Here is a 6,732-nt window from a genome sequence, read left to right as displayed (position 1 = left end):
CATGCAGTTGGACATCGCTTTAACTGCCATGCTGTAGGATCATGGGGATTGTAATTTGGCAAGGCCTTTCGCCTTCTTCTGTGCCAATGAGTGCTGGTGCCAAAATCCCAGGGCAGCTAAAGTGGTGTGAAACTCCAGTGCGTAAATGCCCCCAATGCCTCCTGGAAGATAGGCGAGAGCAGCCACCCCAGCCTCCCTCCACGTGGTGCAGAGGCTTCGCAACCTGCAGGGGCCGTGTTTCGGTTTCGTGGGATATTTCCTCCACCAACCGGGAGCCTTTTAGTAAAATATTCCTCGAGGGTGGGAGGAGGGTGGGTATAGATGGGGAGGGGGCGCCTTCCCGCTGGAGAGAAACCACGAGACCCCACCAACCAGCCTTTGCTGCTGCTGCTAATCCCACCAGCAGCCCACCTCCCTCCTCCTCCCTCTCCCTTTGACTGAACTCTCGCTTTCCTAAAGCCTTCCCCTTTGGAAAGCGCCCGCCTGGGGCTCCCCTCCCTTTAGCTGGAGCTGGTGGATTGGCGTGGTGTGTGTGTGTTTGTGTGAACGCGGATCGCTTTGCCTCCTCCTCTTTCTCCTGGTCTCTCTCTCTCTCTCTTTTTCTGGCAGCCGCCATAACTGCGGGGGCAACCCAAACTTGCTCCAGCCTGGCACCGCCAACTCCTCCTCCCACCGATCGCCTCTTTCCCTTTCCACGCGGGCTCGTGGCAGCGAGAGAAAAAGGAAAGGGAAAATAAAGAAGTTGTCGAGCAGCAATCGCAGCAGCAGCAGCAGGTAGGAAGCCTTTGCAGGCAGTGGCTCCACTTTGCGGCAGAGGATTGACTCGGGAGGAAAGAAGAGGCAACAAGGTGGCCTTCTTCCCCCTATATTTGCTTCTCCCGGGTTTTGGTTCGGCATTGAGAGAAAGGTGAGGGGTTTGGGGGGTGGGTCATCGGGTTGGGGGTCCCATCCCCTCCTCTTCGGATCGTGGGAACCGGGAGAGGTTGCAATATCAAATGCAATACACTGGGCGCGGGGCTTGCTGCAGGGACTCGGATTTGGGTAAAGGGGGGAGGAGATGGAGGGGTGTTTTCAAGACAGATTTCTGATCTGCAGGCAGGGAAAGAGATGCAAGTGGGGAGGGTTAAATGGGGGGGGGGTCTCCTTTTCCTCTCCTTGAAATGGGGGGTCTCTCCTTTGGATCCTTCAAATGGGGCTCCCACTCCCTCCCCTTCAAAGGTTTGTCTCTTCCCTTCAAAGGAGAGGGGGTCTTTCCACTCGATATGAGGATCTCCCCTTGAAATGGGGTGCTCCCCCTCCCCTTAAATCGAGGGTCTTCCTCCTCTCTTTGGACTCCTTTAGCCTTGTCAATAAGGGGGGCACCAATGGTTGTGTTGGTGGGAAAGAAGCAGGCGCATTGTGTGTGCTTGTTGTGTGTGGCTGGACTGCTGTGGATGGAGTCTGCCTTGCCTTTATTTCTCTGCCTTACTTTCCCCCCTCCCCTGCTTTGGCTAGAAGAATGGCCTTGGCTGCCCCTTTCTCCCTCCTTCCTTTTCGACCCTCCCCAATATGTATATATGTACTAGCCTTCCCCTGCCACACGTTGCTGTGGTCCAGTATGTGTATGTGTATGTGTGTGTAATAGGTGTGTGTGTGTGTTTTGTGTTTATATGTGATTTTGCGCATGCGTTGTAATGTATTTTGGGGTTGTTTTTTTTTTGGTTTTTTTTTTGCTTTCTAAGTCTCTTCTGCTGTGTTTTTCAGTGTTTTTATGAGTGATGGTCACTTGTTGGCTGCTACATATATTGTGTCCAAATTTGGTGTCAAATCATCCAGTGGTTTTTGAATTATGTTCATCCCACATATACAATTTTTCTGGCACCCACTGCCCCTTTGTGTACAAGACTTCAATATTGCAGTGTTGAAGTCTTGTGAGCTTCCACTGTTGCACTGCCATGATTTCAGAAGGAATCAAGTCTAGCTTTGGGTGCGTCTGCATGGTGGAATCTATGCAGTTCTGCACCTCTTTCACTGCCATGGCTCCATTTGTAGTTTGGTGAGGCAACAGCACTATTTCTCCCCTCCCCGCAAAAGGCTAAAGACCTTGCAAAAGTACAGGTGTGTCTACGGGCCCTTCCACACAGCCATATAACCAAGATTATATGGCAGTGTAGAAGAGGGTTCAGATCCATCCTGTAATAACCCATATAATTCAAACAGCATTATATGGCAGTATAGATTCAGCCTTAGTTGTCAGAGCCAGTGGCGATGAATTCTGGGAAACGCAGTTCAAAAACACATGGGCTCCTTCCACACAGCCATATAACTCAGAATACCAAGGGAGGAAATCCCACAATATCTGCTTTGAACTGGGTAATTTGAGCCCACACTGCCATATATCCCACTGCAAAGCAGATAATGTGGGATTTCATTTTGGTGTGTGGAAGGGGCCTACACTGCAGTTCTGACACAATTTGAACTGCTGTGGAATTCCAGGCAGAAAATGATCAAGGCCAGCTAACACCTTCCAACAAAGGATCCCCACCCAGGCAGTAAGCAGCCTGGCTTTGAAGCTGCAAGGCTATTCAGTGCTAATCAAGGTGGCCAATTCGCACTTGCATTGCAGTTCTTTCCACAGATATATAAACCTCACTTGCGTAGTTTCCAACAGAACTCACAACCTTTGAGGATGCCTGCCATAGATGTGGGTGAAACGTTGGGAGAGAATGCTTCTGGAACATGGCCATGCAGCCTGGAAAACTCACAGAAACGTAGCAATTCCGGCCATGAAAGCTTTCAACTATACATGGGAGATGTAGTTTGATGAGGCACTGTTTGGCAGGGAAGGCTGAGGACTCTGTGAAACTGCAACACCTCTGAGTCTTTGGCAATTAGCCATGGCATTTAAAATGCTGTCAAACTGCACTGATTTTACAGTGAAGTAGATCCAGAATACAACTCCCAGGATTCCATAGCAATGAGCGATGGCAGTGAAAGTAGTGCCACACTGCATTCATTCTACAATGTAGATGCACCCTTTGTAACCCATTTCTTGGATGTTTTCAAAGGAAACTTGACATAGGGAGGAAAGGGCCAGAGGGGTCGCCTTTAATTATTGTGGGGAGTCTCCTGTGGGAAGAGGAAAAATGATGAAGGAAGGTGTGGGAGGGACAACCTGTCAAAAGGAATGTTTTTGAACTTGAAAGGGATGCAATCGAATTAAAATTTAATCCAAGTTGGGAGCAAAAAATTAAAATTTAATCCAGATTGAGGGGAGACACTCCTTTGCCTTTAGTGCCAATATTTATATTAATATCGGTCCATGGGACATGATAAATACCCTAAAGGCACCAGATCCAATGTGATCTTGGAACCTAAGCAGGGTCAGCCTTGGTTAATACTTGGATGGGAGACTGCTGTAGGCTGTATTTCAGAGGAAGGTACCTCCCGAGAATCCCTTGCCAAAGAAAATCCTATGAAATGTATGGGGTTGCCGTAGGTCAATACATGACTTGAAGGTATCTATACATGCATCTCTGATAGGGAAAGACAAATGTTAACCACAAGGGAATATAAACAGGTCGGTTTTTTAGGAGGCCAATCTTTTGTGGTGTCTTCAGCAACATAGAGAGCAAGAACATCATAGTCTGTAGATCATATGAGGGTGTATCGGTCATGGTCCTGTTTGTGTATCTACCCTGCAAAATTAATGCATTGCTGAAGGCTTTCATGACCAGAATCACTGGGTTGTTTTAGGTTTTTTGGGCTGTATTGCCATGTTCTAGAAGCATTCTCTCCTGACATTTCATCTTCATCTATGGCAGAGGCTTCACAACATCTGAGGATGCCTGCCGCAGATGCAGACGAAATGTCAGGAGAGAATGCTTCTAGAACATGGCCATACAGTCTGAAAAACTTACAACTCCATATTAATGCAGCTTGTCACTTGTCTAGCTACCACGGCTCAGTGCTCAGTTGTAGTTCTACAAGGTTTCTGCCCAAGAGTGCTAGTACCTCACCAAAGAACAGATCCCTGGATTTCAAAGCATTGAGCCATTACAGTTAAAGTGGAGTACACCTTGTTCAATGGGAGATGGCAATGTTTGGCCTGATAGTAAGAAATGTCCTCCGGAAGCTCAGCTGGGTTCAGGCAAGGCATGCCTCCAGGTCACAGATACACTGTTTTGGAATTTGCCATTTCAAATGGAGGAAGGGAAGTTGAGTGGGACTGAACTGCACCTGTTGTAGCCATGTGTTTGTCCTCAGTTGGGCTCTTGGCTATTGCCAATGTAAACACATAAAAGATATGTGAATTGGCTTCATATATAATACACACACACAACTGCAAAGTGCTCCTTGGGCTTACTTCTGGTTTTAAACTGTGCTCGGTAAATGTGTACCGGTACTTTCTTCACATTTACAAATTTAATGCTGTGCATTCAAAAAATATCTTCTTAATCTTAATGGATTTTTGAATCTACTCTTTGCAATGGTGCCAAGGTTTCAAAGGCAAGGCGTGCAATGACATCAGGTGCCTGGGCAAGTCCTCCCTGCCTCCAAACTGGTTATAAAAAGAAGGCATTATTTGGGAGGATGATCTGAAAGATGCTCTTGCAGCTTTCATGTTGAGGTTTTGTACCTTGGTGATGGGTGTGGCTCAAAACATAGTAATACTGCAGCGTAGTTTTTACCACAATAATAATAAAAAAGGCTGCACAAGGGTTTTTTTTTTCATATGGCTTGTTGCGGTACAATAAATATTGTTGTACCATGTGTGAAAAGTAAAAGTTCACAGCTTTGGCTCTCCAGATATCCAGCTCCCGGAACTCCCAGCCATTAGGCACAATGCTTGGGGATTCTGAGAGCTGAAGTTCAGAATGTCAAGGGGCACAAGTACTGATATCTGTACTTTAGAGAACCGTCATGACATAATGATTTTGCACTGACATTGCTAGGAAACTGTAGCTTTATATTAGGGGTCCTCAAACATTTAAAGTAGAGGGCTAGTTCATAGTCCTCAGACTGTTGGGAGAAATTTATTGAAAATTTATATTTTCAATTTATATAATAATTTATATTATTTATATACTGCCTTTCTCATCCCTGGGGGGACTCAAAGTAGTTTACAACATAGTAATGGCAAAAATTCAGTGACAACATACAGTACACCAGTGGTTCCCAACTTGTGGGTCCCTAGGTGTTTTGGCCTACAACTCCCAGAAAACTCAGCCAGTTTATCAGCTGTTAGGATTTCTGGGAGTTGAAGGCCAAAACATCTAGGGACCCAAAGGTTGAAAACCACTTCAGTACACCAAAAAATCATAATAATTAATTACTACATATAACTATAAACTTGGAAATCAATTAAAACAATTAACCATAAGGCATACATAAAATGTAAACATTTAGGCAAATCCTAAAACCCTCCTAGTATAAACATTGAAGTCCCATGATCCAGAAATCGTATGCCATAGCCATTCCGAATTGTCATTGCACATGTTCCTTAATTATTCTTTGTACTGCATTATTTATTAGCCATAGGCTTTATACCACAACCACGTCTTTGTTCTCTTTCTAAAGGTCAGGAGGGAGGGCACTGATCAAATCTTGTTGGGGAGGGAGTTCCAGAGCCGAGGAGCCACCACTGAGAAGGCCCTGTCTCTCATCCCCACCAACCTGATTTGCCATGGAGGCGGGACTGAGAGCAATGCCTCCCCAGATGATATTAACCTCTGTGATGGTTCATAGAGGGGGATACGTTTGGGGAAAAAAAAACCTGAATTAATTCCTATGCACATTGCACATATCTTATTTGTAGGGCAAAAAAATTGAAAGAATAATACAATATTTAAATGGAAGAACAATTGCAACCAACGTACTTACCAGTATTTCAAGGAGAAGTGTGGGCCTATTTTTGGCTGATGAGATAATTAAATTAATTAGGATTATTGTTGTTTAGGACGGGGTTGGACAAATAACGTTAGGGGGCTGCATTTGAACTGTGGGTTTTAGTTTGGGGACCCCTTCTTTACATTGTCAGGTAGTATTGCATTGCATCACAGGTTCCTTCTTGAGGCCCTTTGATTTCGTGCTTTTAAAAGTTAGGATATTATCAGCTGTTTGGAATATACTTCCCTATCAGAGCTAAAATTAGAGGCAAATTAGGAATTGCTTAGGATACTGGATTTGGGAGGTGAGTGGGTCTCTACTTGGGAGGTGCAAGATGCCCAGGTCCTCTACTGAGTTCTCCTAAAAACTAGAACAAATACTGGGTTGTTGTAAGTTTTTAGGGCTGCATGGCCATGTTCCAGAAGCATTCTCTCTTGATGTTTCGCCTGCATCTGTGCCAGGCATCCTCAGAGGTTGTGAGGTCTGTTGGAAACTAGGAAAATGGGGTTTATATATCTGTGGAATGTCCAGGGTGGGAGAAAAAACTCTTGTCTGTTGGAGATAGGTGTGATTGTTTCAATTGGCCACCTTCATTAGCATTTAATAGCCTAGCACTTTCAGATGGGGCTTCTTACTGCCTGGGGGAATCCTTTGTTAAGAGGTGGTTATCTGTCCCTGATTGTTTCTTGTCTGGAGTTCCCCTGTTTTTGAATGTTGTTCTTCATTTACGGTTACGATTTTAGATTTTTTAAAAATACTGGTAGTTACATTTTGTTCATTTTTATGATTTCTTCCTTTCTGTTGAAATTGTCCACATGCTTGTAAACAAATAGTTCATAGACAGTTGTTATGATACATCTTAAA

General features: G+C 44.9%; 1 protein-coding gene across 2 annotated transcripts in view; it reads left to right on the top strand.

Moving 5' to 3' along the window:
* Positions 1–341: 341 nt before the first annotated feature.
* SEMA4D (semaphorin 4D) overlaps positions 342–6,732 on the top strand; it is a 124,315-nt gene continuing 117,924 nt past the window's right edge. The window contains exon 1 of one of the 2 annotated variants that reach the window (XM_060762028.2): positions 342–774. The gene's annotated coding sequence lies outside the window, so the exon portion shown is untranslated. The other variant, XM_060762029.2, reaches the window with a different exon arrangement.

Source organism: Anolis sagrei, chromosome 2, assembly GCF_037176765.1.
Source record: "Anolis sagrei isolate rAnoSag1 chromosome 2, rAnoSag1.mat, whole genome shotgun sequence".
Classification (NCBI taxonomy): Eukaryota; Metazoa; Chordata; class Lepidosauria; order Squamata; family Dactyloidae; genus Anolis; species Anolis sagrei.
Note: the sequence above shows the minus strand (reverse complement) of the source record. Positions and strands in the feature narration are given on the sequence as shown.